The 25,595-nt window shown below is 44.3% G+C and overlaps 1 pseudogene; it reads left to right on the top strand.

Annotated features, from left to right (window-relative positions):
- Positions 1-398: 398 nt before the first annotated feature.
- LOC131743538 (glutathione peroxidase 1-like) lies at positions 399-22,309 on the top strand (annotated as a pseudogene).
- Positions 22,310-25,595: the final 3,286 nt, after the last annotated feature.

A 25,595-nucleotide genomic window follows, 5' to 3' on the forward strand; every position in this document is an offset into this window, starting at 1 on the left:
TATCTAAGCTTTTGTCACCCAGCGGCCGCAGCATCACCGGGAACTTGTTAGGAAGCTCAGGCTGCACCCAAACCTCCTCCGTTAGAGTCTGCATTTCAACAAGATTCCAGGCAATTGGGGTTTTTGAGAAGCACTCTTGTAATCCACAGATGACTGAGATCACTGGATACTATTCCATGTGCAGAGCCTAGCTGCAAAAAGACTGTTAGGACACAGAGGCTCTCGAGCCCGTGGCTCTCCCCTTTCCGACACACTCTGGCCACGTGCGCAGCTCAGCGCTCCGTGTCCCCTCCTCTGCGCGCCCGCTGGCCGGTGGGGAACCCGTGAGCCTGGGCTCCCTGCGGGCCAAGGCGCTGCTCACTGAGAACTACGTGGCGTCGCTCGGAGTTAAGACGGTCCGGGACCACACCCAGATGAATAAGCTGCAGCGGCGGCACCTCCGGGGCCCCGGGCCTGGTCGCGCTCGGCTTCCCGAGCAAGCAGTTTAGGCAACAGGTGCGCAGGGCGGAACCGGGGTGGGAGCGCGACCCGGGTCAGGAGCGCCGGCGGACCCCGCGGCCGCTCGCGCCCTGGGCGTGGAGAGGCGGGCCTCCGGCTCGCTTCCCGCCGGCGCTCGTCCCGGCTGGGGTTCAAGTCCACCCAGGGGTTTTGCAAGAAAGGCAACAGTCCAGTGACTCATGGGCAAACTCCATGTTTGCGGTCAGGAGGTTTCCCCTCCCATACGGTCCCGGGTCCCAGCTGCTCTTTTCTCCCGCAGGAAAATGCCAAGAATGAGGAGATCCTGAAGGGCCTTAGGTACGTCCGACCAGACGGCGGGCTCCAGCCCGATCTCAGGCTCCTGGCCAAGGGCGAGGGGAGCGGCGCGCAGGCGCACCGGCTCTTCGCCGCCGCGAGGCGCTGCGCACGCCCAGTGACGACGCCCCTGCCCTCGTGACCTACCCCAAGCTCCTTCCCTGGTCTCTGGTGTGCCGCAGCGACGTCTCCTGGAACTTCCAGAAGCTCCTGCTGGGCCTGGACGGTGTGCCGTGCACACGTACAGCCGCCGCTTTCTGTCCCTCGACCTCGAGGCTGCCATCGAAGCTCTACTGCCCCAGGGGCCCAGCTGTGCCCTGGGCGCCCCTCCTACCCCTGCTGCTTGGCAGTCACAGCTCTGCTCTCTGGGGATTTGATCCGTGAAGGTGTTTCCTCTAAAGCTGCGTGGAGGAACGCCTGAGGCCCAGGTAAATACCCCAAGATGGGCGCTGGTCCATCCCAGCCTCCCCTTTCCCAGACCACAGCTCCTCACTAATAAAGTGCTGAGTGTCAGGGGGAAAAAAAAAGACAGAACAGAGGGTCAACTATGAAGTGTTTCAGTGATAGGCTGGTGAAAGCAGAGGAAAACTGGGTTATCTCCCCTTTGATCACGACTTCCTCTCAGGCATCTCATGAAATCCTGTTCTGTTTTCTCTCTTCAGCCCAACTCTAGAGAATCTGGTAGTCATTCACCCTGTAAGAAATGGATGGGAGGATACTTTTTCATTCCATCAAAGCCAAACATTCATTAAGTGTCTTTTATGCACCAAAAAGTGCTTTTCCGGAAGAAATGGTGAACTAGAGTGGAAAAAGAGAAGGCTGGTGTGAGAAACTGAGAAATAATTAGGAGATAAATTAGCGAGAATTTAGTAACTGGTGATGTGGTTCTGGGGTGGGAGGCTGGGTTTGAAGGAGGGCGTGGAGATGAGGTGTTTTCTCAATTTTTAGCCCGTGTGGCTGGGATCGAGGTGGTGCCAATACCCTGAGAGAGAGGAGACAGCCAGAGAAGCAGCACGTTTAGGAAAGAAGAGGATGAGGTTAGCATTGCCCAGGCTGAGCCAGACATTTCAGGGGCATTTGGATATATGTGTCTGGAGGAAATTGAATTTCAAAAAAGAAGAACTAGCCAGGAAACATATGATTGACCTGGAGCTACAGAGTGGGGATAAGTGGCTTATTCCTCTAATTTGACAATAAAATAAAGGACAGCGCCCTCCTGACAACCTGTACACTTGAGTGGTGTCAGGTCCACTCTGCACTAGTTTTTCCTCCTGGGAGCAGGGCCGGGCACTCGTCTTCTTCGCATTTCGCTAGAGCACATCCTCCCTCCACACCCGCTCTCGAGGCTCCTCACCCCGCGCCGGGATGAGGAGTCGGATGTGGCTGCCCCGGACCCCATTCTTTGTAGTTCCTGGATGTGGCACGTAAGCCTTCGGTTTGGGGTTTTTCACACCAATCCCTATAGGAAACAAGAGGAGGAGAAAGATCGGAGCAAGAACAAAAGTGGTCTCCTGTGTAGTATTTCTACTGGGAGATTTTCTGAACCATTCAGCTTGTACTTTTCCTGGACATCAAAGGTGCCCCTTGGGAATTAAATGGGAAAGGAAACTTATGTTGACTGACTTGACTGAGAGTAAAAACAAAGGGAGTTCTAATAATGAAAATGATGGAATGCATTTTCTTCCCGAATTAGTAGGTTGCTCTCTGGGTTTTTTTTGTTTCTTTTTTTCTCTTTCTTTTAGCTTTGTTTTGTTTTCTTCTTTATTCTTATTTGCCCTTCTCTTGGGACCAAATCTTGACTCTTATACAAAATCTCATGCATGCAGATCGCTGTCTGTGAGGTCCTCGTTGCTCCAGAGAATGAAATCAAAGCCTCCAACTATAGGTATTATTAACACAAGGCTACGGAACTCAGATAAATGAACTTCAATGCTGCCCTGTGCGTGATGAATAACAATTCCTTGCACTAAACAGGATATAGGATTTATGTGACATTCTGTGCTGAGAAATAGTGTCATTAACCAGGCAAATGGCTTGTGGTTTCTCCACTTTTCTCTCAAATGATAACAATATTCATTTTCTCCTCTTTTTGACAAGGAAAGAAAAAAAAAAACTGGACCACCAGCCCTTTAGCTTTCCTTCGAAGATTTTGTGCAGCATGAAGTAATGCTGGCATTTTTAAGTGAAATTAAGTAATTAAAAAGACTAATCTGAATAGTTCCTCTCCCTTGGCCATCCTCTTCACCTGCAGGTACTCGAAGTAGCTCAGGTGAAAGTCATTTCTCCTGATTTACCAGAATAGTTGCTGTAAGGTGATCATCGTTTCTTGGAAAGGCTTCTGGGAAAATCCTTTGGATTTTTAAAATCGGAGATAAACATCACCCTTTATATTTGATTGCTAGAAATAACTGGTGGACTTCGCCTAACAGCAAAAATAATCAGTGCAATTTCTTTACACACATTCACTCAATAACATTCCTTGACATCTACAGTGAACACGGATTATGCTTGGTGCAAAGAGATTCCTGCTCTGGGGAAATAACGTGTTCTCGGCAGAAGACAGATATATAGTGATGAAAACAGTGTGAGAGTGATGTGATAGAATGATGTCGAAAGGGCCAAGGGAGCGTGGAATAGAGACGTTCTAATTTTGTGGGAAGGAGAGAGGATGAATCGGGAAGCGGCATAGTAGAGGTAACATTAAAGCAGGGTCTTGAAGAATCAGCAAGAGGAGGGCAGGTAGCACGGGGAAAGAGAGAAGAGTGAGAACGCCGTGGGTTTAAGGTATATGTGTGTTTAGGATATGAGGTGTGTGGGGGGGGAGGAAAAGGAGGGCAAGGACCTGATTGTGACTGTCAGGTGGGCAAGGTCAGGAAGTTTAGATGTTATCCTACAGATAGTGAGGAGCTGCTGTGAGGGTTTTAATCAGGTAACTGCTGCTTTCTTTTATTTTCGGAAAAACACCCAAATGCTCTATTTTCACACTCTGGTGCTACAGAAATAAACAGAGTAGGATTATACCATTTATAAAATGTTGCTTACTCTTGGGATGTGAAGGTCTGATCCTGTCTAGTTCCAGGTCTCCCTTTTTGCATACGTATGCAAAGCACACCCACATGCTTGCATGTGGATGTACGTATGTGAGCAGGGGTGGAGATGGGGGATGAGGATGATACCCGTGGACACCTACCAGCCAAGAGCACATGCCTAGACATCTAACTTCCTCAATGTCTACCTGCCCTTCTCAAGTGGTGTTCCTCCATAACATGAATCCTTAATGCCTTAAGGCATCTGATGTAGTTTTGATAGATCAACTTCCCTCTTACGTATCTAGAATGGAACTAGCTATGGGCTTGGGAGAACTGAGAAAACAGTCACTCAAATCCCTCCCGGTAGGGCTCAGTACTTCATACCCTTCCAGTTAAGAAAACCGGGAGAGGGACTTCTCTGGTGGTCCAGTGGTTGACTCTGTGCTTCCACTGCAGGGGGTCTGGGTTCGATCCCTGGTCAGGGAACTAAGATCCCACTTGCTGTGTGGCATGGCCAAAAAAAAAAAAAAAAAAAAAAAAGACAGGGAGAAAAGTTAAGATGGTACTGCAGTGGTCCAGGAGTTGGATGTATCGTCTTTGTATGGTTCCCAACAGAAAGATGGGCCCCGTAACACAGTAACCATGTCTGTGCTCTGCAACTATGTTCCCAGCCATAACGGACTGCTTTAAGGGAAGATATTTCACCCAAATACACCAATCAGATTCTCTCACCTGAGAATTTGAAACTTGGAAAAGAGGCACAAAAATTGGGATCCTTTGAGCTGATTCCGTATGGCAGAACTCAGGAACAGTACTGTTGAGATTCTTGGTGCTATCTTGCTTTCTGCCTTCTGGAGGCTTGACTGTTAATTTCTTTCTAAATTTCAATTTTAATATATTTATTTCATCACAAACATTAAAATGAAAAAAATAAATTACAAAGTAAATCCTCCCCCCTGAGGCAGGAGATAGATGGGCCCCAGGCTGAACAGTTTCTCCCCGGTGGACAAATACTCCAAAATGGCAGAAGAGAGGAGCTGAGCCCTGCCCAGATGAGAGATAAAAGACCACCCATTCCTCCTTCTCAAAGTCAAGGAGACCTCCCCAACTACACATGCGCAGAAAGGCTCCTCGGAGGTCAAAAGGGAGGGGGGCGTCACTTCATAGTAAGTTATGTCAACCTACCCATAGGCTTCTTTGCTAGAACCTGTCTTGGCTAAGAGGTACACGCCCACACGTGGGAGAACCCTGAGAGGTACCAAATACAGACTCAGAATCAGGCAAAGCAAGATGATTGGCCAAAGCAAAACTGGAAGAAATGCCCTTTAAAAGTGATTCAAACTACCACGAGGGTGTGACGCTCTCTGAGCCCGCCCATGTGTCTATCCCCACATACTCGTTTCCCTCCTAATAAACACTTTACTTGCTTTCCTACTTTCTGTCTCTATGTGGAAATTCATTTCTACAGAGCTGATGGGCCAGGGCCTTGTCACTGACCACTGGTCTACTGTCTGGGATTCAGCACACTCACTGCCGTGGCCCGACTTCCGTCTCTGGCCAGGAACCGAAATCCTGCTTCAAGCTGTTGTAGGCCGAGGCCTCCCAAGATCACCCCCATATATACATTCCGTCCATTATTTATAAAATTAGACTTTATAAAAACATATAGAAGTATATACATATATGGGGGCCATATACTGTTTTATAATCTGTGTCAGAGTGTTTTGGTTTTGCTTTGTTTTGATTTTAGTCAAAAAATATATTGTGGTTGTCTTTCCATGTCAATTGATACAGAACTTCTTAATGGTTTCATAATATTCCATTACATAGTTAGAGCATAATTTATTGATTGTTAACTTCTTCCTGGGCTTCAATTAGAAGCACTCCTCAAATCTTAACTAAGTTCTACTGCGTTAACAGTAGAAGTTGAACAGTAAAAGGCCTATGTAAATCGATGAAGCATAAAGATGAAGAGTCAGAAATAAAGCCCATCTTTTAAAAAAATATATATTTATTTATTTATTTGGCTGCACTGGGTCTTAGTTGCAGCACACAGGCTCTTTAGTTGTGGCATACAGGCTCTTAGTTGCAGCATTCCCTGACCAGGGATCAAACCCAGGCCCCCTGCATTGGGAGCGCAGAGTCTTAACCACTGGACCAACAGGGAAGTCCCGAACCCTCATCTTTATGATCAATTGCTCTTCAACAATGACGCCAAGACAATTCCATGGGGAAAAGAATAATCTTTTCAACAGATGGTTCTGTGATAACTGCATGCCTCCCTCCCACCATATAGAAAAGTTAACTCATTGATCAAAGGCCTATATATAAGTATTAAAACTATAAAACTCTTAGAAGAAAACTTGGGTGTAAATATTCATGGTCTTGAATTAGGCAATCGTTTTCTTAAACATGACATCAAAAGCACAAGCAAGAAAAGAAAAAAATAGATAAATTGCACATTATCAAAATTAAAAACTTTTGTGCTTCAAAAGACACCAGGAAAGTGAAGACAACCTGTAGAATGAAAATTTTTTGCAAATCATATATCTACTAAGGTACCTGTATCTAGAATATATTAAAAACTCTTACAACCTAATAATAAAGACAACTCAATTAAAAATGGGCAAAGGATTTGAGTAGACATTCCCCATTTGTACAAGAAGATGTATAAATAGCCAATAAGCATATAAAAAGATGCTCAACATCACTAGTCCTCAGGGAAACACAAATCAAATCAACGAGATCCACTTCATACCCACCAGGATGGTAAAATCAAAAAGACAACTAATGACAAATGTTGGCTAGGATGTAGAGAAATTGGAACTCTCAAACGTTGTTTATGGTAAAAACATACAATGATGCAGCCACTTTGGAAAATGGTCTGACAGCTCCTCAAAAGGTTAAACATAGAGCTACCACATGACTCTGCAATTCTCCTTCTAGACATATACCCAGGAGAAATGAAAAAGTATGCCAATACAGAAAATTGTACTTGAATGTTCATAACAGAATTATTCATAATGGCCAAAAAGTCAAAACAACTAAAATGTCCATCAACTGAAAAATGGACAAAATAAAATGTGGTCTATCTATACAATGCAGAATTACTTGAAAACAAAAAATTTAAATACAAATACATGCTACAGCATGGATCAACTCTGAAAACATTATGCTAAGTAAAAGAAGCCAGTCACAAAAGACCTCATATTATATGGTTCAGTTTATATCTCATGTCCAGAATAGGCAAATCTATAGAGACAGGGAATAGATTGTCCTGGGCTAGAGGGAGGAGGGAAGAGTTGTTGGGGAAAACTGGGGAGTGCTTGGCAACGAGATTCTTTCTGGAATGATGAAAATGTTCTAAAATTGACTATGGTGACGGTTGCACATATCTGTGAATATATTAAAAACCATTGAATTGGTTTACATGGGTGAATTTTATGCAATGTGAATTATATCTCAGTAAAGCCGTTATTTAGAAAATCTGTGAAAGTGGATAATGAGATGATTTTGTAAACTCCTCAGCAAGTTTGGGGGTTCTTCGGAGACTCTGCTAGGGTTCAAGGCTCAGGCTCACAGGTCTAAGGATCTGGGGTGTGGGAACAGCCACGACACCGCAGTCCCATGAGGCATCTCTAGCGTTGCTTTAGCAGCATTTTAGTGTCCAGTCGTGCTTGTCCTCTGATCCCAGGGCCCCAGATCTCCAGGGAATAGATAGATTCTGGCTCTGAACCCGAGCCCCAGGTGACGTTTCATTTGGCCTTTGACCTCAGCAGCTGGAGCCTAATATTCTTTGGGCAGAAAATGGATCCGTTCACTCTATCTTTGCTATGATGATCGGGGCAGAACAACATGGCCATCTGAGGCCAGCACTGTCTGCCATTAATCAGAATAATTCAGAATAACCAAGGTAGGGCTCTGTAAGGCCCACACTGTCAGGTTAATGAATGGGAGGAGTAAACACCATGTTTCCAGACCTGGCGAGAGTAGTTTGAAATCTCAGTTATGCCATTCAGACCGTGTAATTCACCATTAATATTCCTAAGGAGAGATCTCCAAAATGGAAGGTGCCCACCCCAAAGGGGGCCAGTCTACTGGGGAACAACAGCATCATATTAGGATTTCTATGCATTCTTTATTTAATCTTTTTTAAGTTTCTATTTTTTCAAATTAATTAATTATTTATTTTTAATATTTTTTTGGCTGCATTGGGTCTTCGTTGCTGCATGCCGGTTTTCTCTAGTTGCGGCAGGGCTACTCTTGTGGTGCACGGGCTTTTCATTGCAGAGGCTTCTCTTGTTGCGGAGCTCTAGGTGCGTGGGCTTCAGTAGTTGTGGTGCACGGGCTCAGTAGTTGTGGCACACGGGCTCAGTAGTTGTGGCGCACGGGCTTAGTTGCTCAGCAGCATGTGGGATCTTCCCGGACCAGGGCTCGAACCCGTGTCCCCTACATTGGCGGGTGGATTCTTAACCACTGTGCCACCAGGGAAGCCCCTGGTTTTGTTTTTTAATATACTTAATATTTTAGGAAAATTGTACACACATATTACTTATACATGGATAAATTAATGTAAATGAAGGTGCTCAAAAGTTTATTATTGATGGTTGTAAGCGACTTTAAAAAAAAAAAGTTTAGGAACTGCTGCTCTAAAGGATGTTGTGGCTTTCTGTTAGACAGAGGAATAAAGATTGACTTAAATGATACCTTAATTCACATTTGAGACCTAGCCCCCAAAGAAAAACTAGTTCAGAATACCTGTTTGCAAAGATTTATTATTTAGTATAAATTCATCTTAAAAGAACTCAGATCTCTAGAGTTCAAACTGTCTCCCCACAATGGATGAGAGCAAACTCCATGTGGCTGGCCCTGCTTGGGTTCCTAAGTTCCTAAGTCCCTCTTCTTCACTAATTGGGCAGTTAATCCCGCTTTTATAGGTTCACTCTTGCCCTTGTCTGAAGGATCTACCCCCACTGTAAACTTGAGGATTTTATACCTATGTTCTTGCACGAAGTTATCCACTTGCCTTCATTGCTAGTCTAACTTCAGGCCACTTCTCCAGTTCTGAGAACTGAGCTTGTGTTTCAATCCTGAGACCCACTGCAATCAACACTCTAGTTCTAGTAATTGAATCCTATCTTGTACCCCGTAACTAAGTCTGAATCCGAAAGCCCATCTACTACGCTGTCCTATAAGACTGAGAACCACAAAGGCCTCACCAGTCTCCAGGCAAATGATTAGGGCCTGGGTACTTGCTGACACAGTTTTCAGTGGTTTGGATTCTTGGAATGTTTACATGTAATTGACAAAATGAAGCTGTGCCTAATAATCTCAAGTATTCTCATAGTATACTAAAATATACTAATAATATCTGGTTGTTAGTACCAGATATTAGTAACCAGAAGGAATGTTCTTGATCAGCATTTAAATGTCCTCTTCAGTAAACAAAACTCGTCTTTTTAAGAATGCAGAGCTGCTGCACAGCACCAATTCCCTTTCAGTTTAAAGCAAAATCAAAGACACTTCCAAGTGTATACAATCTGGAGACCATAGATAGCACCAAGCAGCTAAGCTCCCTTGGAGAACTAGGCACTGCTTACAATGGTGAGGAATTTAGCTGTGGTCAGCCCACTCCCTGAACTTTGCACACCTGCAGATAAGTTCTCTGCTTTTCTATCTCCAATCCTTCTTAGGTTGATGCTGAAAAACTGCTTCTATGAATTTACTTAGCTCTAATTTCTATTAGCTGTCTTCTTCTGCTTCCTATGTTCACTTTTCATATGCTCTCCAGATGAAAACAAAATTATCTGTAGGAAACACACCCAAGAGTTACCATAAAATGTTCTAAAGGGAATTTAGATCTGTCTCACTTGTATGTCTGGGTTCTCTTTTAACTCCTTCATACCCCTGAGCACATCTCCATTCATTAGATTTCACAGGTGACTAAGAGAACTGGATTTTATTCCAGCTCAGGTGAAGTCTTGTTGATCTAGACCCCACCCTACCTTACCTAATCATGCCTATCAGAGAGGCAGGTTTGCTCTCTGATGACCTAACAGCCAAACAACTCCTGGAGGTGTACCCAGAAGTCACTACACCTTGTAGAGTTACTTCACTTATCAGTTGCCTCATATCTTATATTGTCACAGTGATCTACTTTACAGGATGATTGTTTGAGTAATGAGTAAGTGTTAAAATTACTATAAAACATTCTTATTTCCCAGGTGTCATAATAACTAACCCACATATATCAAGTTCTTCAAATTTTTTGTAGAATATTTCATATGAATATTTGTGCAGAATATTTTCATATGACTGTACAAGGCAAAAGTCCTTTTTGATGTCTAACTTAAGTTCCTCTTTAGTAGCCCATCAGCCTTGCTCTCTCTAGGGGCGCTTACTATCACTAAGACTAGACCTTTCACTAGATGGAAGCTAACTGTGGCTTTCTTCAAAGTTTACCCAATAATAAATAACATTCAGATAAGAAAGAGGTCCTTTACATGTTTGATATTTTCTTTATTATTAACACCTCACCTCTCAGAGCATAAACCATATACTGACTTTGAATTTTTATGAATTGCCTTAAATTAGCAGTAAAACTCATATGAAAGTGAATGGAAAGATTTGAAATTCTGAGAAGAGAAAGTAGAGCAAAACCAATTCAGGGGAAAAAATACAGTCTCTGATACCTGGAGTTGATTTACCTGGAAGCTTGCATTCTAGCTGTGGAAACCTGAGGAAGGTGTATGATTCCTCCAAGCTTCATTCCCTTGTCTGTAAGATGGATATATGCCTTAGGGTAAGGTTAATGTGCTGTAGCAGAGACCTAAAAATGCATCAGCCTAAAGAATATAGAAGCTTATTTCTATCACATGTAATAATTCCTAGGTGAGTAATCAGGTTGACCAAGTAGCTCTGCTGAACAGCCATTTAAGGATCAAATATTATATTTAAATCCCACATGTAACCCCATAAGTGTCTGCAAAAATCCATTCTTCATTCTTCTGGGGCATGTGGCTGCCCACCTATGCTGTGTCTCCTGCTTTGTGACATGAAGTGGCAAGTAGTTTCAAAACACATCTTGAAAACATAAACTGTAAGGCAAAATTTGATGAATTTGATTACATAAAAATTAAACATTTTTGTGCCCATGCTATAAGAAACCCAGGTCCTATGGTGGAACCATGGTGGATTGACAGGCCCAGCTGAGCTCCCAGCCAAGACTGAGTAGCAACTGGCAGTGCCCCATCCCAGATTGAGATATGGGAGTAAAAAAGCCATCATGAAGTGGCTCCTCCAGCCCCAGTGACTCAGCTGATGCCACAGGGATCAATACTAACCACCCAGCTGAGCACTTCCTGACCTGCAAAATACAAGAAAGACAAAATGGTTGTATGAAGTCCAAAGTTTTGGAACAGAGTTTAAGACAAAATCTGAGTCAAAAAACATAGATCTGAGACTTACAAGCATATAAGTAGTGACTGAAAGTCCTGGAAATACAGAATATCTCTAAAGATGGAGAGTAATAAATAGGAGTCAAATGCCAACATTTGTGGGTAGTCTGAGGAGGAGGAATCTGCAAAGGATGCTGGGAATAAAGTAATAAGGAAGAGGACATGGAAAATAATTTTGCTTTGTCAACTTATTTTTACTAGTTTAACTCTCAGAGGATTACCTGAAAATCTAAGTTGACTCAGAGCAACACATTCATTCAAATGATATGTGTGTAGAACTGGTGTGAGACGGTTCAACGCTTGGGGAGGTGGAAGTGACCAGATCAGGGCATGAAGCCCAGTACTCCATGTCTTTGCAATGCATTCTTTCTTTCTTTCTTTAAGGAATACAGTAAAAGTCACCCTTTATTGGTAAACAGTGCTGCGTGTTTTGAAAAATGCATATTGTTCTATCACCACCGCCAAGACCAAGTATCTCTTTAAAGCCAGCTCCTCTCCACCCACAGCCCTGATAACCAGTGTGATCTGTTGTCTGTCCTGGTAGTTTTGCCTTTTCCAGAATGTCATATTAATAGAATAACACAGAATTACTCTGTCTTGGTGTGGATTGTCTCATATAGCATAATGCCTGTTTTTAGATTCACCCACGTTGTTGTGTATATCAGTAATCCATTCCTTTTTATTGCTGAGTAGTATTCTATTGTATGGATATACCACAATTTGTTTATTCATTCCTCAGTTAAGAGAAATTTGTGTTTTTTATCCTGTTTTTGACAATTATGGCAAAAGTCACTATCAAGATTTACATACAGGTTTTTATGTGAACATAAATTTTCACTTCACTTGGGTAAATACTTAGGAATGACAGTGCTAGGTCATATGGTAAGTGTATGCTTAAGTTTATAAGAAACTACCCCATTATTTTCTAAAATGCCTGTACCCTTTTGCAGTCCCACCAGCAATCCGTGAGAAGTCCAGTCTCTCCTCCCCTGCAATAACCTGATATTCTCGGGTTGTTAGATTTCTTTACATTTTAGCCATCCTTGTAGATGTGTACCCCATTGAAGTTTTAATGTGCATTTCCGTAAGGCCTAGTGATGTTAGTGATCATCATCTTTTCATGTGCTTATTTCCGTTCATCTGTCTTCTTGGATCAACTGCAAGTAACAGAAAACTGATTTGATGGCTTCAACAACCAGGAGGGTTATTATCTGACAGAAGAAAAAGTCCAGAAATAGGACATATCCTGGGCTCAATTTCTTCTTTTCCATGGATCTCTTGGTAACATCCTCCTCCTTACAGTAGACTTATCCTCAAGGTTGCTGCTGTAGGAGGTTTGAGACATAACATCCAGAAGACATCCAGGGGAAGGAAGAAGGTCAGCTTTTCCTGTGGAAACGTATTAAGGTCACTCCTCCATCCCCAACCTTCTTTAACACCTCATTGGTCAGAATTGGGTCACATTCCCATCTCTAAAACATTCACTCAGAAAGAGGAATGGAATTACCATTGGCTGGCTTAAGCCAAGGGAGATTTACTACTAGACCTGGGAATAGGGTATCAGGAAAAATAGTGAAAGACTTTGAAATGAGCAAAATGAGCAAAAAGAAAGATTACAGGTCTAGCAGTCTTACCAGATTTTCTCCACTTTTCATTGCCTTTGGGCTATTTGAGAAATCTGTAAATTATAGAAAACTCCTAGTAACGTAAGTAATTCTTATCATGAGAAATGCAAACAAATTATGTGCAGTGGAATGCAGTTGGTCATTGCCTTGTGATTCTGTGTATCTGTTTGTAAATTCATCTCAGCAGTCCTCTTCTTCCTGTCTGTGTGTGATTATTTGAATTCTTCTCTCAACTGGTTATAACATCTTACTGGTTCTCTCATTATTGATTGGGTTAAATAAAATCTTTGACACATGTTTATTTTACATTTGAATGAGACATGATTTTACCTTCAGAAAAATTCTTTAACAAGAGTCACCTTTCCTGAGGGATAGGTTTCATCCTGCAATTTGGGACCCTAGAAGCAAGGAAGAAAGCTGAGTGGGCAACCAAAAGTGTCTGCTATAGAGATGGTCCCGAGAATATCAGGAAAGATGGAATTAATAATGTAGGCAAGGTAAGAGAGAATAACTATTTCCTTGTTGAATAACTGCTGAAGGAAAAAGTTGCCTATGGATGAAAATACAGAATTCTTAGGAGGAGGAGAAAGAGGTCAGAGGAGCTCACACCCTTTTCTGTTAGCTTATAGAGAGCCACAGAGAGCCTTGGTAAAGTACTATAGAGCAGCGTTACTCAAAGTGTGGTTCCCACACTGACAGAACTGTAAGCAGCCCACCCAAGATACCTACAGAAATTTACAGTAAGTATTGAGACACTTGTAGTGCTTTACTATTGCTGTGAAATGCAAATGTTCGGTCAGTGTACTCATCTTACTGAACAGGGCCTGGACCAGTTTGGATATTGTCAAACTCCTATTGTGGGCAGGATGTGGTGTGAGCTGGAGGCCCGTCTCATTGGAGAGGTCCCCATTTACCATGTGATATTTTAAGGTTAGTTTGCCAACTGTAATGTGTAAAATGTGTAAAATCTGGGATCCACTTCGTTCCCTGAGAGATAAGTTACAGTTACTTTCATAGGATAAATTTGTTGAAACTGGGTACTGAAAGGTTAGAGATAACTTTTGAAAGTACAGCATTATTTGCTTTATTTTCTTGCTGAAATTCCTTTGAAATCTCTTCTTGCATTCCTATCTATATGACTCTTTGAGATTAGCTTCTCTGCTAGGTATGCTATTAAAACAAAACATAGAAATGGTTTAGATGTACATTGTCCTCTGTGGGTGGTGTTATTATTTGCAACTTAGTTAACAAAAAAATAAACAAATACATTTTTCCTATTAAAAACGTTAAATATTGATATACATGATATTCATGAAAATGTGCGTGGAAGCATTTACTAATTGATATTTGAGGACAGAATAAAATAATGGAAGAAATTCTTGGAGAGACAAAATTGAGAATCACCACCTAGTTCAACCCACTTGAAGTGGTATTATTCATTGAGAAGGTAATTTATGTCTTATTTTCCTTGGGTTCTTACCTTCTCTTTTGATTCTGGAAGATGGTTGGGGCTTTATATTCTTTTATTTCAAGGCCCAGAACAGAGGTTTCTTGGACATAACCCCACTAATACCATTACCTTCCTGGCATTTACTTTTTGTTTTCTTATGTATTTATTTGGCTGTGCCAGGTCTTAGTTGTGGCACGCGGGATCTTTGTTGTGCCATGTGGGATCTAGTTTTCCCCGACCAGGGATCGAACCTGGGCCCCCTGCATTGGGAGCCCGGAGTCTTACCCACTGGACCATCAGCGAAGTCCCCTGGCATTTACTCTTAAAAGCCTAAAGTATCTTCCTAGGGGGACTGGGGAGGAGTGGATGTCTTTGTGGCAGGAAGTGGTAGAAGCTGTGATAATAGAGTGAGGAGAAGGCTTCTCCCAAGCCTGGAACATGCACGGGGTGAAGCACTGGTGACCTGAGCCTCCGTCCTTTGCAGCACTGTGAGGGGGTGACCAGGCTTTAAAAGGGTTGGAACACCAATGGTGGGTGGGCATCCTACATGGGGGCTCCCGTGCCCTGTGCTTGGTTGGCAGAGAAGGATCAGAGTGGCCCACCTTTGAAAGTCTTGGACAAAGGATGGAGCATCAATGCAGCTCTTGGACTAAGGACAGAGGACCCTTTCTCAGGTGTTGGTTGGGGAGAGAGGAGCCTAAATTTTCTGCCTCCTAGATAGGGTCAAGGTCAGAGTAAACTTGGCTTTAGAGAAACAAAAGAATATAATAGTATCCAGCGCCCCCAAGGTTGTGGAGTAAAGTTCGTATCTGCTTCATCATCATTATACAGACGATCACACTAAGTTTTGAGATTAGTGATATAGTGATTTCTCCAAGGTCACGCAACGGCAGAGGCCGTTGGTTTTTCTCTATCACACACTGACCCTGCTTAACGTTGGTAGGCTAAGAGAAAACAGATCCAATCACAAAGCCATTTAATAATAATAATACCAACAATACCCCTGTGCTGGGGGTTTACATTTATCATCTAATTTAATTCTCATAACCCTATGATACCATTACGATGGATGCCCCATCTTACAGAAAACGGAACCTTGAGGACTTGAACTAGCTCGCCCAAGGCTGCATAGCTAGGAAAGGCTGGACCAGGGTTGAAACCAGGCAGTCTGATTCCAGAGCCTGCACACCTAACCACCACCCTATTCTGGCGGCTTCTCCACAAAACCAGGCTTCAAGGAATGAGGGCAAAAGACTTGCCATCTGTTTTCTATTCAACCAACCCGATTTACTTTAGGCTTGAGGCATTGAAAGTGTGCTAACATGAAATCCTATGTCAGTAGTCGATTTCAGTTAGGGGAAAAGGGGAGTTTTGTATCCATGATGTCCTGTATTTATTTTATTTATTTATTTATTTTGCGGTACGCGGGCCTCTCACGGTTGTGGCCTCTCCCGTCGCGGAGCACAGGCTCCGGACGCGCAGGCTCAGCGGCCATGGCTCACGGGCCCAGCCGCTCCGCGGCACGTGGGATCTTCCCGGACCGGGGCACGAACCCGCGTCCCCTGCATCGGCAGGAGGGCTCTCAACCACTGCGCCACCAGGGAAGCCCTGTCCTTTGTTTTTAATGTAAAATTCTTTTAGCCTCGCAGTGAACTGTGCCCAGACCCTAATTCTGCCTTTTCACTCTTTACCTCCAGAAAGTTTTCCAGCAGGGCGGGGGATTTAAGCAATTGTGAACCTCCAGGAGAGTCTCACAGCTGAGGCACTTTGAAAATAGAACCATATTATTTGATTGTAGCTTTGGCAAATTCTCTCAAAGTCAATATATCCCTTGTCTGGTTTCCAAGAGCAATGCTTTTTGCCAGTGGTCACCTACGTGCTTCTAGTCGACCTCTGAGTGAGAAATAAAATTCTACGAACAAACCGGCTATGATTTTCTCCTTCTTTCAGAAATCTAATTCCTTGCGACCACATCACTGAGCTATTTCACGTGGTTGTAATTAAGATCACATTTTCCATACTTGGCTTTCTGGTCTCTGATAAATGGCATGAATGGAGTATTCAAGTTCTAAACTCCCTGGACACACAGACTGTTTTACTCCTGGCCTCTCACGTTGCTGATCTCTCAGGTAAAGGAGGTGATGCGAACTGAATGTTTGTGTCCACTCCAAACTCCTCTGTTGAAATCCTAACCCCCAGTGTGCGGGCATTAGGAGGTGGGGTCTCTGGGAAGTGATTAGGTCATGAGGGCTCCACCCTCATGAATGGAATTAGTGCCCTTATAAGAAAAGACCCCAGAAGAACACTCTCTCTCTCTCTCTCTTTCTGCCAAGTGAGGACGCAAGGCGAAAGTAGCCATCTGCAACCCGGAAGAAGGTCCTCATCAGAACGCAGCCAACCATGCGTGGCACCCTCCCGATCCCGGATTTCCAGCCACCAGAACAGTCGGAAATAAATTTCTTTCTGTTGTTTATAAGCGACTCAGGCCCTATTCACATTTATGCAAAATATTATGAATATTTACATTTCTCATTTTATTAGAGGACCAAAATACACGTTAAACAATAAGAGCAAAATCCCTTCAATTGTGACCTCTGCATTTGTACCTTGCGTTGCCCTCGTGTTTTCTTAATCCAGAAAAGTGAAGTCTGGTGCCCTCTTGTGGTCTTTTACTTTGTTGTCCTGGGAAATTTTTATTCCACTAACTTGCATCAAGCTTCTCTGTGGAGGAAGACTGCTTCCTGGAGAATCATTGCTTCTTCCGCTAGAAGACGGCTTCCTTGAGAATCATTGCTTCTTACGCTGGCCATGTCTCTCAACAACTTCAAATTGGAAGAGTCCACCCAACCAAAGATGTAGTCAGGCTCAATGTGATTTTTCTGTTCGCAGCCAGGGCAGATACTTTGAGGTCCTATGGAGTTTCTCTAAAGAAAGAGAATGGGGCTTCCCCGGTGGCGCAGTGGTTGAGAGTCCGCCTGCCGATGCAGGGGACACGGGTTCGTGCCCCGGTCCGGGAAGATCCCACATGCTGCGGAGCGGCTGGGCCCGTGAGCCCCGCTGAACCTGCGCGTCCAGAGCCCATGCTGCGCAACGGGAGAGGCCACAACAGTGAGAGGCCCGTGTACCGCGAAAAAAAAAAAAAAAGAAAAAGAAAATGTACTTAATAAGATAATTCCAAAATATTGACAGGTCAAGTCCATCCTCATGCCTCAGAAGACCAGCAGCTCATCTTGCAAAGCTGCCGAAGTGTCAGGAGGAAAAGGTACATTTTCCATAGCCTCTTTCTGCTCTTTGGAAAGTGATGCGTCAAACCAAACCCTTGATGCAATTAAGAGTTAAAGAGAGCTGTAAGCACTGCCTTTTTCCTCTGCTACGGATATGTGAGGAAGGTAGGACTCAAGGCACTGATAAAGAACATGGGCTCAGAGGTTAGGCTTGCCCCAAGTCACATGGCTTCTGAGTGATGGAGTCAGGACTAGAACGTGGGCCCATGACTCTCAGTTCCACACTCCATTCACTGCATTGCGCGGTGCTTCCTCTTGGCAGCGAGCTCGACTCCTGTCCTTGATATTTCGGCTGTCTGTGTACCACATACATACACGATATTTCAGTAAACAATAAGATAGTATTTAGATACTACAAGCAAGTCTCACTGACCAGGTGTCCCCACCCCCAACTAAAGTAAACTAGACAAACCCACCAATGAAAACAGATGAACAAAACCATCAACCACACTCCCATAGGATCAGCAGAGTATCAGGAATATTATGGAGGAATCTAGAGTCTAGGGGTTGCATTTGGATCCGTGCTCCGCCATTTATCTGTTTATGGCCCTTGGCAATTGATTCCCCTCTGCCTTCACTTCTTCATATACAACATAAATGAAAAGTTATGTGTGTTGAGAGAGTTCGATGAGTTCTGGTATATAATCAAGTATCTGATTAATTTTATCTATTATTGCTATTATTTGAAGAATTATTTCAGTTACCCAGATTGGACTGTCTACATTGGTGAAATTCACTGCACAATTAAAATGTTTCTTTGCATTAGCTATAATCTTTGATAGGTGATCTCTTTAAAGAAAAGCTTATTTCACCAACTATGCTATATACAGCAGCAAAACAGTCTGGTCCCTCTCTGTCTCTGTCTCCCTTTTGATTTCAAAGTTAAAAAATAGTTTCAGGGCTTCCCTGGTGGCGCAGTGGTTGAGAATCCGCCTGCCGATGCAGGGGACACGGGTTCGTGCCCTGGTCCGGGAAGAGCCCACATGCCGTGGAGCGACTGGGCCGGTGAGCCATGGCCACTGAGCCTGTGCGTCTGGAGCCTGTGCTCCGCAACGGGAGAGGCCATAACAGTGAGAGGCCCACGTACCACAAAACAAACAAACAAACAAAACAGTTTCAGTACCATCATTCCACGTAGGCTAAGCCCTTCTGCATGTCCCATTTCTGAGGTTCAGAGGCTCAAGGTAAGAAATTCTTTAAAGAACTGGCTAAGACTCTTATCAATACAGAAAAAGGAAGCCCTGCCTATTTGCTTCTCAGAGGTTCTCTAAATGGACTCACCCCAAAGGGAAGCTGGGTCTTGGGGCATTATTTGGCTTTGATTACTTTTACTTCCCTGCAAAGGGCTCCATCCCTGTGACCTCTTATCTCCTTTAATACTGACTCATGATACAGATACCCCTTGATGGATCAGAGAGCTAATAGTGCCTTCCAGCCAACTAGCTTCTGTATCCAAAAAGAGCCAAGAGCAATCACAGCTCCCTGAGCTCTTGGATTCTACTTTTCACTGTTGGATGCAGTGGTACTTCTCCTTTATCTTAACACACACATTCTCCTAGTCCAGTGGGATTTGCCTGGCCCTTAGACAGTGGTTCCATCAGACAGTATTTGCTTTCTCCCCAGAAGGCAAAAAGAATGTCTCTCTCCCAGAGCAACAGATTAAATCTTTATCTGGAAGAAGTCAACAAACAGATTTCTAGTGAGATCTTTGAACTAAGTCTTAAGAACGTCTACCCTTAAGACACCATTTGAAAGTGAAACTCAGCTGAAAGTTTCCTAGAAAAAAGCAAATGAAAAATTGTGTGGTACTAAACAAATGTGACTGTTACCCAGGACAACCTTGAGTTTAGTAAAACAGAGGAATCTCAGAACAGGCGCCTGTCAATACCTAAGCATGTGACTCCTACAAGGATTAGCAACTGTGACCCGGGTGTGTAGACAGAAACTTGGGCTGATGTTTCCTGACTTTGCACTACAGCATCCTGGTAAAACTGCAGACCCACAGCCTGGTAGACTTCTCTTAAATTCAAACCACATGTAGAGACATTAAATAAGCATATGTCATAACGTATTTGGGTAACTATAGGGCAAACTGAAAAGTTGGCAACAGATCTTAAGAAAGTTACTCAATTGTCTGGGAAGGCAAGGCGGCTTTTGAAAGCCCGGCCACTTGCCATTTCTTTAAGCTCTTGATGTGAGCAGCTGCAGGACGGATGAGGACTGAAAAAGCTGCTCTTCTTTCCTGGGCGGGTGAAGATGTGGCCTGGGGTCAAGCCAGGGATATGTGTCTGCACTGCATCTGAGAAGAATGAAGTCCAGCCAAGTCCCACCCTCTGCACCAGATATGTTGGTGCAAAGGGTGAAAAGCCAGACAGCTCATCCAGGCAACTGGGCCTCAACTCCTTCCCTCTGCAGCTTTGAGGGGCACACTGGAAGGCTGTTGGGTTAATTGGGAGCCGGTTCTTGAATCTCTCATCTTTCCTGATTCCATTATTTTACAAGGGTAGTCATTTACATAGGATGAAAAATACCAAATATCTCCCGAACACACTAACCCATCCCCCCTTTCTGGTGTCATGGCAGCTGGGAAATACAAAAGTGTTTATTGAGGGCTTCCCTGGTGGCGCAGTGGTTGAGAGTCTGCCTGCCGATGTAGGGGACGCGGGTTCGTGCCCCGGTCCGGGAAGATCCCACGTGCCGCGGAGCGGCTGGGCCCGTGAGCCATGGCCGCTGAGCCTGCGCGTCCGGAGCCTGTGCTCCGCAACGGGAGAGGCCGCAACAGTGAGAGGCCCGCGTACCCCCCCCAAAAAAAAAAAAGTGTTTATTGAGACATTTGGACTTTCAGGTTGATTAGAAGTTACTCTGCTCTTCTGTGATTGCTGTGGCTGCTCAAGATGACGATAGAAAAATAGGTATATATGTTTAAAGTCAACAAGCCAGACTCTAGTCTCATCTGTACAGCTGCTGCTGTGGCCGCTTCCTGTATGTGTGGTTCGGCAGGAAGAGATCAGGGGAGCCTGGGAAGGGAAGTGTTTCAAAGTGGAGGATATTGTCAGATTTCCCAAATACCGCAGATAGATCAGTAAATATAGTACTGAAATGTGTGCGTGGGACTTTTTAAAAACAACTTTTTTGAAGTTTAACTGGCATACAATAAGCTGCACATATTTAAAGCACATAGTTTGATAAGTTTTCGTATATGTACACACCCTAAAACCATCACCACAATCAAGCTAATGAGCACATCCATCACCCCCTAAACTTCCCTCTGCTTCTTTGTAACCCCTGCACCCCACCCTCCCCTAGCCATCCTCCCCAGGAAACCACTAGTTTGCATTTTCTAGAATTTTATATAATTGAAATCATACAGTATGTACTTTTAAAATCTGGTTTCCTTATTTTGAGAATTGGCCTAATTATTTTGAGATTAAGACTCATCCATGTTGGAGCATATATCAAATAGTCTCCCTCTCCCTCTCTGGCTCCGCCCCCCTCTCTTCCCCGCCCCCCTCGTCCCCCACCCGTCTCTCTTTCTTTTTGCCGAGTAGTTTTCCATTGTGAATATACCATGGATATATGGGTATATCTCTATTTGTTTATCCATTCTCCCGTTGGTGGACATTTGGGTTGTTTCCCATTTTCAGTTACTACAGATAAAGCTGGTTCGAATATTCATGTTCATGTCTTTGTATGAACGTATGCTTTCTTTTCTCTTGGGTAAATACCTAGGCTGGCTCATATGGGTATGTGTATATTTAACATTTTTAAGAAATGGTTGCACTGTTTTTCAAAGCGGTTGTACCATTCTACCTTCCCGCCAGCAATGTTGGAGAATTCCAATTCCTCCACGCCCTTGCCAGCACTTGGTACAGCAGGCTTTTTAACTTCAGCCATTCTAATATATGTTGTCCATGAACTCTGACGATCGAACGTTCTGATAATCTCCAGAAGCATCTGCATTATGGGACTTCCCTGGTGGTCCAGTGGGTAGGACTCCGTGCTTTCAATGCAGGGGGCCTGGGTTCGATCCCTAGTCTGGGGACTAGATCCCGCGTGCATGCTGCAACTACGAGTCCGTGTGCCACAACTAAGAGTCCGCATGCCGCAGCTAAGACCCGGTGCGGCCAACAATAAATAATAAATAAATACTTTTTAAAAAATGAAACCATCTGCATTATGGCTGTGGGTCCACAAACCAGACAGCAATGGAAGGAAGAGACAATGAATACAGGCGATTTTCAGAGACTTCTGGTTACAAGGGAGGGCTCCAAGTTCGTGTGAAAGTCATGGATATATACTCAAAACAGGTCCGCTCTACATCTGAATTACAACATTTTAAGGTTTATTATTTGCCAGGTCACAGTGTGGACAGTTAGGCGGGGCCTTAGAGGATAAAATATTTCTTTTTTAATTTTACCAAATCATAAGGCCACGCTGCTTCTTGAACAGTATCTAAGTATTAAGGTTGGATAACAATCACCTGGAGGTCCTCACAGCCCTCTAACCAAGCTATAAATATGTCACATGTGTCTATTCTTTTCAACAGGGCACACCCAAACAGAAGACAAACAGGGAGGCTGGAAAGGAGAGACAAAAACAGAATGAGAAACAGGGTGATTGACCATCTGTCCCAGTTTGCGGGGACTGTCCCAGTTTTAGCACAGAACGTCTTGAGTCGGTGAGTGTGCGTTCCATTTTAGTCAGAGCTAAAGGGAGAATCAAATCAATACAGCCTGAGGGCTTGAATGGAGGAAAGAAGATGTCACACAATCTCAAACTGGTTTAGAGAGTATTTCTCCTTGCTCCCTAAAAATGAGAAACGTCTCTTTCACAAATCACCAATGCGCTATGTGTGGGAGTTATACAAAAGCTAGGGGTTCATAAGGTGGAAAAGGTTTCAACCCAGTCACTCAAGTGAATAGACGTAGTGGAGCAGGGACAGGCTGAGTTCAGGGCTCCTCCCCTGACCACCTCCCTCCATTCTGTGACCACCAGCTTCTCCTGCCCTTTGGGATGTCATTGTGGGTTGAACTGTGTCCTTCGCCCACCTCCAACTATGTCCAAGTCCTAACCCCAGTTACCTGTGAATATGACCTTATTTCAAGATGGGCTCTTCACTGATGTAATCAAGTTAAGATGACGTCATACTGATTAGGGTGGGCCCAAATCCAAAGACTGGTGTCCTTATAAAAAGAGAGAAATTTGGACACAGAAACACACACAAGGCGAGAAGTTCACATGACAATAGCATCAGGGATTAGAGTGATGCATCTAGAAGCTAAGGAATGCCAAGGATTGCTGGCAGCCACCAGACATTAGGAGAGAGCCATGGAGTAGATGCTCCCTCAGACTTTCCAAAGAGGAAGCAGCCCTGCCCAACACCTAGATTTCAAATTTCTGGCCTCTAGAACTGTGAGAATAACTTTCTGTTGTGTTAAGCCACCCAGTTCTGAGTACTTTGTTATGGTAGCCCTAGGAAACCAATACAGATGTGCTTCCACATATGAACCCCAGTGATCATTTATGTCCTGAACATTTATTTAACCGTGGTTTACTGAGTAACTACCATGTTCCAGGGTCCATGTGGGCATTACAGGAGGAGCAAAGTAGAGTACCAAGGCCTACCCTCCTCCTTTGCCTGAATTATCATGTGTACTTGCCTAGTCTCCATGCAGCTGTTACCTCTGCTAGAAAGCGATTCCCTAGGTGGGTTCCAGTGGTTTTCAAGCATCTCTGGGTAGCAGAATCACCTGGGGAGCTTTTTAAACACACTCATGCCCTGAGAGCTGAGATTCTGAGTCCCTGAGCTTGGGAGAGAGCCAGGGCATTTTGTAAATTCCACAAGTGCTTCTATCATACAAGGTTGAGACTCTCTGGAAGGGTGCTTCACCTCTGGGCTTCCACAGCACCCCAGGACTGCTTCAGCCAAAGCACCCTCCACATTATATTGAAATGATATGCTTCTTTTCGTCTACCTGAAGAACATTTCTCAACTTGGGCTGCACAACTAAGCCAACTAGAAAGTTAAGATTCCACATGTGCCTGACCAATTGAATCAGAATCTCCCCAGGTGAGCGCAATTTGCAGCCAAGTTGGAGAATTACTGTACTAGATCACAAACTCTTTGGGGGCAGGCATCTAGCCTTCTTGATCCCAGTAACTCCACTGGCAAAACACTGCTGGTGCTTGTAGCTGCCATAAGCACACCAACAGATGTTCCTTAAGTAACTTAACTCTACCAGAAAATGAGTTTATAACCTAGCAGGGAGGCTAAGTGACCCTCCCAGAATGCACACTTGAATGGCTAAGGGCTCATTTTGAATATGTAAAGAAGCAGGCCATGAGGTAGACAGGCTGTAAGAGATCACCAACCCTACCTTGCTTGGTTCCATGGCTTTCCAAGATCAGTGTTCTAAACATGTCTTATCAAGAGACTCTGAAAGTAGGCCACTGACAAATAAAATGTGTCCGGACTTCCCTGGAGGCTCAGGGGCTCTACTCTGCTCTTGTGTGCCTCTGTGTGCTCAGGACAAGTGGAATATGGCAGCCATCCTAAGCTAAGAAGAGGGAATCCAGTAGCATCCTCCAGCTTTCATGTGCTTTGATGTGCTTCAAGCGGCATGTGATACATCACAGTGGACGCTCCAAGTCAGAGATCTGAGGTTTCCTTGGGGAAAAGGCAGTGGGCTCAGGAAACAGAATCGTGTGACTTCAGTGGAGGATTTTCTGGTTGTGTGGCCTGGCTCTGACTTCTGACGCGTCCCTGGGATCGAGCTCCAGGTCGACCCCCCTTGGAGTCACGTTCTCTGCTGGGCTCGGCCAAGCCTGACCCCCTGCCTTGATAATGGGTCCGGTAGTCTCAGCCCTTTAAGGACCAGGCTGCTCCTGATTTTTCAGGTGGTTAGAGTCCTGACCCTGAGCCAAGTTCAACAGCTGAACCTCACTCAGCAAGGCCTCATCTCTGCTGCTTTTCTGCACTTGACAACTCCTTTCAGAACACGGGTAACGTCTAATCTTGTGGTCTTTCTGCTTGTTCTTGCTCCAGGAGAGCATTTCTCATCATTCTTGAGTACTGCCCCCTCCCCAAGCCATTCTCTATCATCCTGTCTTATTTTCTTGATAGTACCCTGTGGAATTACCTGCTTAGTTGTAGAATTACTTACTTATCGTCGGTCTCTCTTGCTCCTTCACTACATCCTAGAATAGAAGTTCCAGGAATGCACGGACTCTTTTGTTTACACTAGATTTCTCAATAAGCATGTTAATGAGGGAATTCCCTGGTGGTCCAGTGGTTAGGACTCGGCGGTTTCACTGTGGTGACCCGGATTCAATCCCTGGCTGGGGAACTAAGATCTCACAAGCTGAGTGGCCAAAAAATATATATATATATAAGTATTTTAATGAATCCTTAGGCTAAACTGCCTGTCACTCTGTTATTTCTTACAGAGTCTGTCTGCGTGCGACCCCGAGTGTTGCTGCCATGACAGTAGGTGTGTACGTTCCAATTCCCACCTCTCCCTCCCTCCCCAGCTCAGTTGGCCCCATGCCAAGAGGCTCAGCGTCACTTAAGTTTCCATTCTGACAACTTGCCAATATTCGTCGATGTCTGCACCTCTGCTTGCATGCATAGCCTTGTTCTTAGCAGCAATAGCGCTGCCTACTGGACCTTCAGCCCCCATCGTGACCTCTGGTCTCCTTGGCTGCACTGTGCCTTCTGCCTCACTCATCTTACCCCCTCACCTTTCTGCGAACCCTCCTCCTTCCAGCTCCTGCCCTTGCTGTCTGGGGCCCCAGGATGGCCACAGAAGAGATGACATCGAGGTCAGTGTCACTCTCAGCCTCGAGTCCTAAATATGAAGGGCTTTCAGAGATCTCCAAGTGAGAGCTTCCCTCTGGTACAACCCAGAGTATGGCAGTCACTGAAATGTCAATGGTCTCATCTTTGAGAGAGTGTTTAC

The sequence above is a fragment of the Kogia breviceps genome, chromosome 16, assembly GCF_026419965.1.
Source record: "Kogia breviceps isolate mKogBre1 chromosome 16, mKogBre1 haplotype 1, whole genome shotgun sequence".
NCBI lineage: Eukaryota > Metazoa > Chordata > Mammalia > Artiodactyla > Physeteridae > Kogia > Kogia breviceps.